Here is an 11,832-nt window from a genome sequence, read left to right as displayed (position 1 = left end):
ATGAAAATTGTAGATTCACACTGAAGGCATCACAACTATGAATTAACACATGTGGAAATATATATGGAATTTTATACATAACAAAAAAGTGTGAAACAACTGAAAATATGTCATATTCTAGGTTCTTCAAAGTAGCCACCTTTTGCTTTGATTACTGCTTTGCACACTCTTGGCATTCTCTTGATGAGCTTCAAGAGGTCGTCACCTGAAATGGTCTTCCAACAGTCTTGAAGGAGTTCCCCAAGAGATGCTTAGTTGGCCCTTTTGCCCTCTGTCTGTGGTCCAGCTCACCCCTAAACCATCTCGATTAGGTTCAGGTCCGGTGACTGTGGAGGCCAGGTCATCTGGCGCAGCACCCCATCACTCTCCTTCTTGGTCAAATAGCCCTTGATGCCTTCAGTGTGACTCTACAATTTTCATAGTCATAAAAATAAAGAAAACTCTTTATGAGAAGGTGTGTCCAAACTTTTGGTCTGTACTCTACATACATACATACATATATATATATATATATATATATATATATATATATATATATATATATATATATATATATATATATATATATATATATACAAATTGTGGTCAGATGTTTACATGCACTCAGCAGAAATTAAATAATACATGTTAATTTTAACAAAATAAGATGGATTTTATTTGTGTGTGTGTGTACACTGAATAAGCTACACATAACACAGTTTTATATATACCCCATAACACAAATGTAAATGTAAGCATCTGTTATTAGAAATAGCTTATTCAGAGCAGTACTAAATAAAATATAGCATTTTTAAATGTAATTTTAACAAGTTAATTTTGTATATAATATACTGTAAATATGTTCTTTCCACATTGGGATTGTTTCATATTTAGTTCATGCTTCTTATGTTCCTATTTCTGTCAGTTTACAAGTACTCTTTAATTGTTATTAAGTATTAGAGGATGTGTACAAACACATAATTACATTCATAAAGACACGCAGCATGACTGCAATCAGAACCAGATATAGGCTACCTGTAGAAGTACTAACAACTCAGCTGTTCACTCGCACCTGTTGATCTGTCTCTGTAATTACTCTTCTTCTATGTCCAAGTTCATTGTTTCATCATTTTGAGACCCTCATTAGAGAGAAGAGGGTAATTTCTCTTCAGACCATGCAGCCACACACACACACACACACACACACGCATGCACGCACAGCTGCCAAACAGGCAATTTAGGAGGCAGGAGGCAGGAAATTACCGACAGAACTCATCAGCGTGTGCCATTGTGTGGTACTGGCGACTCCTCATACCCAGTAACACTGAACTCATCACAAATTCTCAGAAAAAGAGAGACAGAAACACATTTTAAACCTGCTGCACTAGCTTTCCCAGTTATCAAAACACAGCAAGTCCACCTCCATTCTCTGTGCTCGGGTCAGATGCATTGGTATTCACTAACTGGGTCATTCTGTATGCTGCAAGGAAGAGCTTTTTTCCCCTTATTCCTTCAGAAAGCAAATTTCCTTATTTTCTATTCCATTGCTAAACCCACACCTTGGGACCCCCATCCTGGGGTTCACTAGGTCCTGTCATTCGCACCCCTGGCCTGTGTGTCGGTGAGTGTGAGAGTAAGACAAAGAATGAAGTTTTATTTTCTTATTCATGCATGTTTCTTTATTCCGCTGTTGTAGCTGCTTGTGCAGTGCATATATATAGAATCATGCCACACAAAATAACCAGAGTCTGTCAACCACAATACTGTCTACCTATCGCATAATGTTGGTTGTAATCATTACATTTAGTTAAGCAAGAAATTAACCAATAAGCATTACTACAATGTGTCTGTACATTTATGCATTTAGCAGACGCTTTTATCCAAAGTGACTTATACTGCATTCAGGCTATACATTCTTTACCTGTATGTATGTATTTCACACTGTATATTCAAATGAATAAATGGGCTTCCTCAGTTAAATCTCACTTTCTACTCACTTTCTTTCTTGTCTTCTTAAACATCTTATGGAGTTTGTCCTTGCTACTACGACATTTGGCTTGCTCACTGTGGAGTTTGTAAGGCACTCTTTTCTGTAAAGCGGCTTTGGAACAGTATGTAAATTGAATTGGAATAGAGGACAGAAGGAGAAAGGCCTGGATGGCAGCAGTGAAACTGGCAATATAGTTAGAGGCAACGTTAAAGACAGCAAGTGAGTTGAAAAGGAAAGGAGTCATGGGGTGGTTGGAGAACATGAGCAGCTGGCTGCTAACTGTTGAGGACAGATGTCAGCAGATGAGACTGTAAGAGCAGATGCTCTCGAGAAAACAGCTATTTAAACGTTTATTTTAAAAGGACTTTAACAGGTATTTAAATATATTAACCTCCCCTTAAAGAAGTAAACTTAAAAATTCAGTACACATTTTTTTATGCTTTATAGTTAAAAAAAAAAAAATGATTACCCTTAAATTCCTGTTTATCAGATAGGACACGTTTCATGATTAAGCATTTCTCTTCATTATTATTAGAAAACTCATTTAGAAAAATTTGTGATAATCTAAGGCTCTTTGTTACAGTGATTTCAGAAGAATAATTAGCCAATCCCCTTCTTTTCTGTCCCATCCATCGCCATCTCTTCTCTTCAATTTCCCTTCATTCACCTCTCCCGCTTTACCCGTTCACCTCTCTCCATCTTCATATACACTCTATTACATTCTCCCTCCTCTTTCCCTGCCTCCACCTCTGGGTCCCCCTCACTCATTCATTCCCTCCATTGGTCTGTCTCCATCCATTCTTTTCCCTCTGCTTCTCCCTCTGTCTCTCCCTCTATCAATCCATTCTCTGGACATGTAGTTAAGCAGCCAAGGCCTATTGCACTCTGCGAGAGAACGGATGGACTCGCCTGGGTATACATTAACCGACCCTGTTATTAGATCTCTGTCCATTGAATGGTTTTGATTGGTGTCCCATTTCGAAGGGTCTCCCCTCATTAGAGCTATTCCCAGAAAGACCTCCAATGGACCAGCCAAATAGGTTTCCCAGCTCATTTAGGCCATAGCTAATCACATAGAGTTGTTTTACAAAAGGACAGCATGATATGATGGCTGGATTTTTCCGCTCTTAAAAAAACGATAATATGTGTTTGACATACTCTCTTTGGCTTGGACAGGCCTGTTGTGTTATAAAATAATAAGAGGTGCAATATCACAAACCCAGGTGAAAAAAGTGCACTTCCATTATGTACTTAAAGTGCTCTATTTTCACACACTAATTTTGTCATTAATATACTAAAAATGATTCTTTAGTACTTCTTCATATAATCTTACGAACATTTAAGTCTACTAAACTGTGCTATTTTGAGACACCATAAATATGAACAAAAATGTGCTTTTAACATACTATCTCTGTATTAAAATTTATTAAAATAATGTAGTTACCACACACACACACACACACACATATACACTCTAAAAATGGCTGGGTTAAAAATAACCCAATTGGCAACCCAGCACTGGGTAAATATTGGACAGAACACGTGCTGGGTTAAAGTAACCCAGCATGCTGGTTTACACATTTTAACCCAGCATGCTGGGTTATTTAGAAAACCCAAGTTAGAGTCATTTTTACCATTTGTGGGTTTGCATTTTTATGATTCTGGGTTATTCTTGCTGGGTTATTCTCATAATTTCACTTTTGCTTAACAAAGCAATCATGGATTAATAAATAATGAAGAATACAGGTAATTTAGACTGTAAAAAAATAATTTTAATGCCATCTGACATTCAAAAATTTGTACCAATGACAAACAATATGGAATTTCCACCTTTTTTTTGTTTCCAGCAAATGCAAAATAAATAAATCACAGAATTATATAAAAATCACAGAATTATAGTTGCAATAAATAAGAAAATTATTTATGAGTGACCTGTCTAGCTGTTTAACTATTACATTTTGACATGTTTAGCTATTTAAATACACAGTGAAATGACATTGACAATTAACATTCTTTAAATTTAAATGTAAAATCATTTAAAGATGTCCTTAAATTTATATCAAGTATATAAAGACTCCTATGTAGGTAGATGTGCACTGCTTAGGGTAGTTCAACATATAGTTCACCGAAAAATGAAAATTCTGTCATTTATTACTCAACTTCATGTCGTTACAAACCTGTAAGACCTTCGTTCATCTTCAGAACACAAATTGAAATTCGAGAGGTTTCAGACCAGGGTGAATAATTAATGACAATTTTCATTTTTGGGTGTACTATTGTCAAACACTTAAGCTTTGAAGCAAAGATCTACACCTGAGAGCAGTGTACTCTGTTATAGAGCCTGTCTATGGAAGGACAATTTTCAAAAGGAAATGAGATAAAGACAAATTGTGACATAATCCAAACACAATTGCAAATATTGAATAAAAACACTGTTTCAAAAACACTGAACAAAAATTACTGTTTCAGTTTTTTATGAATGCACAGTGACTGCCAAATTTCAAATGGAAAAACAAAGTCAGTTTGTAGCTGTATTTTCCATGTATTATGAGTAATAAGCCTGTCATATTGATCAAATACTGCATCATAGCAGCTTTACAATATTAAATAGGAAAATAGTGTGTAATAATGTGAAGGGATAACAGTAAACACTCAGTTTTCAGTTAAAGTCAGTTCATCATTGATTCAGTGATGTATCGTCCCTCTGTGCAATCAAGTCGATGATATCGCTTGATATTAATGGTCTCAAACTAAGGAAAACCAAGGAACCGAAACTCCATCGGTGACAGAATGGAGAAAAAAACCTTGGGAGAAACCAGGCTCAGTTGGGGGGCCAGTTCTCCTCTGACCAGACGAAACCAGTAGTTCAATTCCAGGCTGCAGTAAAGTCAGATTGTGCAGAAGAATCATATGTTTCCTGTGTTCTTGTCCTGGTGGTCCTCTGAGACAAGGTCTTTACAGGGGATCTGTATCTGGGGCTCTAGTTGTACTGGTCTCCGCTGTCTTTCAGGGCAGTAGAAGTCCTTTCTAGGTGCTGATCCACCATCTGGTCTGGATACATACTGGATCCGGGTGACTGCAGTGACCCTCTGATCTGGATACAGACTGGATCTGGTGGCTACGGTGACCTCGGAATAAGAGAGAAACAGACTAATGTTAGCATAGATGCAACATAAGAACAAGTGCATGAGGTAATTACCATGTCTGTTTTTTCACTGTGTCGCACATGTTACCTGCCAAAACTCAATCGGAATCGCAATTACTTTAGCATCTGAATTTCCAATGATTCACATTGAAAACTGTCAATTTTGCCAGAGGTGGGACCATACTATGGAGAGTGTTTGTATTGGGAGGTGATGTCACTCAAAGAAAATTGTGCCAAAATGCTTTGAACAATGGAGGTTAAGGCACTACTAAAGGCAGCTGCCGCTCCGAGAGATGCGTGTTAAAGAACAGACAGTGCAACCCGGATCTCTTAATATTCTTTGCACCTTACACAATAAATAATTCTTTCATTTTTACCCCAAATGCAGCTACTATCCCCTGCTAACAGTTAGAGCCACATGGTACTATTGGTCAATATTCACCATTAACCTTTTCACCTGAGGAACAAAATGTAGGGTAAGATGCAAATAGGTAAATAGGAGTAGAACTGCAATGTTGTTTTGCTGACGTGCATCAGAGTGCAAACAGTGAGAGATTTGGGGTAAAAACTACAGAATATATCCCAATAAAAAACACACCCCATAGTATAGTCCCACGCTTGACACAAATTGACAGCTTTCTGTGTAAGGCATCTGAAATTCAAATGCTTTTCAATTGCGTTTGGACTATGTCACAATGTATGCGTCCACATGTGGAAAAATGCAATTAAATATACAATTTGCAATTGTCCAGAATATCCTTACCTGAATATCCTTACCTGTCCATTGATTATGATCAATGCCTGAGAGATCTGCTGGCATTTTTAAATTGCCACAACAATTGTATGGGGATTTGTGGACTCTGCTCGGTTAAGGAATTCCATGTTTGTTCCAACCTTTAAAATAAAGTAAAAAAAATAAATAAATGGTTTTAATAACAGTGAATCAGTTCAATTAACTGTGTGAAGTTCATCATGAAATTGAGTCCATCATGTTTATGAGTTAAATTCACCTATGAGTTGGTCTTCAGAAGCAGAATATGCTCTAGTGATTGGCTGAAAGTTGTGCTTTCAAACTGTCTAATCAATGGGATGTTCCAGTCATTATAAATCACAGTTTTATGTTAATATCCTGGCTCTATCAAACACTGACAGTCACTAGCACAGTAAGAGAGATCACACTGCATGCGCGCACACAGACATTTCTATGACAAGTCACGCAGGTACTGGGTTACTCCGCAGCTTTAAAACAGTCCATATATAAACATTTATAGGTGTACCAAAGTGATAAGGACAAGTCAAAAACACGATCTGTATGTTGATGATGTTTACGCTGATAAATAATGTACATTCTGAACTAGGGATGTCAAATTTCGATTATTTCCATGATCGATCGTCGTTTAAATTAACGATCAATTAATCGATTAATCGTTAACCATAATACTGCAAAATGCGTCTATTGCAGGCACGCAGTCAGCGGTATGACAGGATGTGCAAAAGCCACACACACACACAAAACGCTTTCTCACTTGAATTAAAGAGGTTTTAGTCTGAATAAAATGCTAGTAGCAGGATTATAAAATGAATAGATGCGATTATGATCATTTGATAAAATGAAGAGAGCGCGCCATACTTTTGAGGTCATTTTACTTTGTTGACAGTTTCCAATCCCGCACGGAGAACGCTGAACGCGCCTCTTTAAATGGTTTTGTGGTGCTCGTTGTTGTATTTTAAAGCACAATTGCAATGTTTTCAACTGACATTATTGTATAAAATTATCCGAAATGTGGAGCGCGTGTGACTGCGCTGCACATTAAGTGAACTACATCGGCGCTGCTGCACCAAAACACAGTTGCTCACATTAATTTGATCCTGCTGGATTCTGTCCTAGAAAATGTCAGATTTTTAAAAATCCGGCATACAGCGCATTAGATCGTGACAGTGCATGCGTGCAGACGAGGATGAGCGAGCGGGGCTTTGGCTAGATTTATTTGGAGGTTATTGCTCATGTCTCATTCGGCACAAATCGAAATGTTTCCATATTCGCAATGTATTTGAATGTTAAACTATTATTTATAATGTAAACTAGGCTTGTACTTAACACGCATTCGCATATAGACGGAAAAGATGATCCTCTTCATATGAGCAAAAACGTCCTTGGAACAGCAGAGTGGACCGGTATACTACGGTCTATTTAAACTGACCAGTGTAACCTTTTAATGTTTAGTTGACATTTTATTTAATGAACAGACTGCGATGTAAGTTTGAATCGCTAGAATATACGTGTGCAGCAGGCTCCGGGGCGATCGAAACAGCTGAGACATTAAAAAAAAATATATATTTTCCGCAAAAGTGTTTACTTTCATTTGTGCACACTCACAATAAAAACAGAAGATTTGTGCTCTTGTAAAATAAAGCAAACAAACAGAATGCGTTGTCATCCTTTTTTCAACTTATGGAGCACCCACACTTCTGTTTTAAATCCGTTAATCTTAATTAGCCTATTTAAGTCAATAACAAATTTTTATTTTTATGTTGGGCCTATTACTTAGTAGGCTATAAATTTTCCTTAAAGCATCCCATTTTGTCCCAGGGCTTAGAACCTGTGCCCTAGTCAGGTCCATGCAGAAACTTGTGAACGATGCTCGGCGTCACCGTTTAGTGACAGCAGTGAATGCTCCAGGAATGTGTCGGTCACAGCGCCTATTAATCGCTGTTTTGAATCCAGCAATTATTTATTTAGAAATGATAAGATCTGATTATGACAAGTGTGGTATAAAAGCTTTGTTTATTAGAGGAATAATAGGTTAACTGGAAAATGTTAGATCGCGACCATGCTTTTGGACCCCATAGTCTTCATTTACGCGGCTTTGTTCTGGTTTGCCGGTTGGTCACGAATTTCCACAAATTCAGTATATTTAGGCATTGTTTCTTTTCCTAAATCTTCATAGTCTAACCCTCTAATTTCCCAGGTTTATTGTATTATCTTTCGCTTTTAATAACTGTTTTCGCATCTCTTACTGTGGTAAACATGGGAAGGGAAATTAAAGATTTCATGAATTAAGAATTCGTTCGATTTATTAATTTGTTCCCTTATTTCACTTAAATCATGGGTTATTTAGGGAACAAAATTAATGAAACATGGACAATTGCCACATTAATAATTCGTAGGAATGAATTAACAAGTTGTAGGAATGAATAGACTACCTGTCCTGTCACTGTGTCTCGCAGCCCTGCAAAGCGCACGATATAAAACAGTTATCTGATGAAGTGATTAGTAACTACATTTCTATTGCATTTAATGTTGAAGAACTTTTATGTTGTTTCTATTTTAATGTACTTTAAAGTTTAAATCACATTAAAAGCTTAATTTGTACATTGTGAATGAATGATGATGCTTTTATATATCGTCACCGTCACTCACAGCCGCTCGCACGTGTTGAGTGCGCATGAGCCGCACGCAGCCCAACATTGAATCGGTTAACCGACCATCGATAGCCTTAATCGATTGCATCTCTTATCGACAATTAATCGATCATCGATTAATCGTTGACATCCCTATTCTGAACAAAAAGTTACTAAGTGCAGCTTTAACTATAGCACGAAATAAAAATATATGTGCGTTTAAGTTACGTGAGGTTTAACGTTAGTTGATTATAACAGACAAGCAATTATGTAAAATGTATAATAAACATGAACTTACCGTTAGACGCCTCAATAAGACTGCACTCGACGAGTTTTTCTCTCACAAATGTATCCATGTGCTTTTCTGACAGGAAAAAACAACATTTTGAATTATAACTTGTATGTAAAAAGACTTTATAAACCACAAAAGCATCAAATCACCTCACTAACGCGGCCTAAGTCAATCACTGTGCGTGCGCGCACTTTGAAATGCCCTGAGACGTCGATTATTTTCCGGGAATCACTTTGTTCGAGAATTACTGAACCGGTTTATTTAAACTGGTTCGTCGGTTCTCTTAGACCTGCGGTCCGACTATATTGCACTTAATTTGTATGATTTACATGTCGATATGGACAACTGCATGCGTTTACGTTACATTAGAGCAGAATGTCGTATTCACTTTTTGAACTCATTTGACTCACTTAAATGTCAAATTCGCTTTTCAGTGTCAGAAACGACTTTTTCCTCTATTTTCACAGGTATTCGCATATTTCAGCCATCCGTCACTGTCTGAAACTTAATAAAAACTGTATTAATATGTCGTCTCTGATATCTTAACACGATTATGCGAGTCACGTAACGTAGGTTGGCCGTTTGAGGTGAACAGTTCATCATTTAACGTAAATAATGTTGGCCTGTAACTGTTAGACGTTTAACAGTATTGTTGGCGCAAAACAAGTTATAATTCTGCCAATTTAAAATAATTATTAAAGAAAAAATTAAATAAACTTACCTTAAAACAGTTGAAAGCCGTGGCTTTGCCCCGTTGTTCTTCCAAAATGACAGTTGGCGAGCGATTTAAACATCTTCAAGGCGCGTTAAATAACCCAGCGCTGGCCTGAAACAACCCAGCGACGCAACCCAGCAGGTTTAACCCAACACCTGGTAAATTGAAACTACCCAAAAGTGTTTAAAAAGAAATAAAATAACCCAACAAAATGACCCAACATACTCAACCCAACATTTTGGGTTAAAAAATAACCCAGCCGTTTTTAGAGTGTATATATATATATATATAATGATCTAGTGAGCGAAAACCTTTAAGTCAAGTCACCTTTTTATATAGCACTTTCAAAGGGGTCATACAACATCGCTATTTGGTGTAATGCAATGTGTTTATGTGGTTTAAGGTTCAAAAAACATTATTTTCCATCATGTTCTTTAAATATAAAACATGTACTTACAGGCTATGAGTCAGAAGTGCCAGACTGTCCTTGCAAAGTTAGAACTGCCCCACTTTATAGAACAGCCTTTGAGCGCAGAACAAGTGTAGGTAAGTCTCCAGGTTCAGGAAACAGTCCTCAATAAAATGTGTCACACACTGCGGGCTTGAGTTAGTAGCGGCCGGCAGTTTAGAGAGTTGGGGAACCCGGCGGATTAGACGAAGGACATATGTGCAGACCCTGTGCTGGACTCCGCCTCTTCCACGGTGAAAGCCGATCAGGCGATCCACAAGGCAAGTTGATGTATTTCCTAAGCGATCAACAGGGATCAGGTTTAGGCATGACAAAGCGGATATCGTCCTCTTTTGGAAGGCCAAACAAAGTAGTTTCGATTTCACAACGAAACACAGTGTCTGCACAACATGGGGGCAACAATAATACTACAGCGAGAATAAAAGTTACTCCTTCTTTCTTTGTGTGAACATTTGGGCAGTGTTATCCAACACAGTGACGTAGACATGGGGGCATGTTTAAACGAGGCATTTTAGGAGGGTGTGGACAAGTCTTAACTGTTATAAAGAATATCTCTCTGGGTTTGAGACTTTAGTCTTTGCAACTTTACAGATCTTCTTTATGCACCAAGAGTTTGTAACACTCAAAAGAGAAAGGAGAAATTTAAATCACATCATATTACTTTAATTCATACGCCTGTGTGCTTTAAAAATAATAATTATTATTATTATATACTGTATCTTTTACAATTCTTCCACTCTCTGAGTTTTATGTCGGAGCAAAAAGGGAAGGCTGCTGATTGATAAGTCATCACACACACACACTTTATTCCTGATGGATTTCGACATAGATATTCAGCCTCCAGAACTTTCTGAAACTGTGCAGTTTGTTGCCAGGATACGTGAGCTCCTGAGTGTTTGTATTCTGGGCAGGTGCTCAATAGCTGACAATATATGAGGGTGAGTGTGTATGTATGTGAGTGTGAAAAACAAGACTGAGTTGAAGATGTTACCCCCTGTTGTTAAATCAAGAGCTCAATAAGTCCTGATTGCTGAGAAAACCACATTGTTCATTTAAAGTCAAAAGCCTTAGCATTAGCATTAGCATTCACAGTCCAGTTTCTTATCTTACGTTCCTTTGAATGCATATCAAGTCAATCCATTATCGAAAATACATTTGATTGTAACAGATTAAAACTCAAACTACCAATATCCAAAACAGAATTGAACAGTGGAAAGAAAAAAAAATCTGGAAACAAAAATCTTAATTAAATCAGATTTTAAGCCTCCTACAAAGTGTGTCTGAATCTAAATTCTAATTCATGTGATTTTCCTATTAAGTATATATATTGCCATTGCCATTAAAGTCTCAGGAGCTTTCTGCAGCTTTATGTACGTCTTTATGTCTTATACTTATTTTAATTGTAATTATGACCTTTACTGTTAACTTTTTTTTTTACCACAGCTCAACAGAAGACAAGTTTTACTTGAAGGCTTTTTTCCCTTAATTTTCAAGGACATATATCTCCAAGAAATTCTTGATACCAGTATATTATAGGGGTGCAACGGTACACAAAAACTGATTGAGCAATTACATGAGGTGTGAGATGTTCATTAATGTTTATTTCACATTAAAACTTATGGCAAAGAGGAAGCGATGATTGCAACTCGAACATAATTTGAAAGACGAGACGAGTACCAATATATAAAACTGGAAGATTCCAATAAAGTTCCACTCTTGCAAATGTTACAACGCTGTATTAGAAGATACCCATACCAAAAATTATACCAATGTACCATTACACCCCTAGTATATTAACAAGGGTTTCTGCTATTTTTCCATTTATTACACACCAGTGCTA

At 37.1% G+C, this 11,832-nt stretch overlaps 1 long non-coding RNA gene across 1 annotated transcript; it reads right to left on the bottom strand.

Annotated features, from left to right (window-relative positions):
* Positions 1 to 5,967: 5,967 nt before the first annotated feature.
* On the bottom strand, positions 5,968 to 9,808 carry LOC127958375 (uncharacterized). Its single transcript, XR_008154022.1, has 3 exons — positions 9,530 to 9,808; positions 8,815 to 8,880; positions 5,968 to 6,008 (listed from the first exon to the last, which is right to left on the bottom strand). It is a non-coding gene; the product is annotated as an uncharacterized LOC127958375 (long non-coding RNA).
* Between the last annotated feature and the right edge of the window lie 2,024 nt (positions 9,809 to 11,832).

The sequence above is a fragment of the Carassius gibelio genome, chromosome B5 (assembly GCF_023724105.1).
Source record: "Carassius gibelio isolate Cgi1373 ecotype wild population from Czech Republic chromosome B5, carGib1.2-hapl.c, whole genome shotgun sequence".
NCBI lineage: Eukaryota > Metazoa > Chordata > Actinopteri > Cypriniformes > Cyprinidae > Carassius > Carassius gibelio.
The sequence above is the reverse complement of the archived record's forward strand: the minus strand, read 5'-3'. Positions and strand labels throughout refer to the sequence as shown.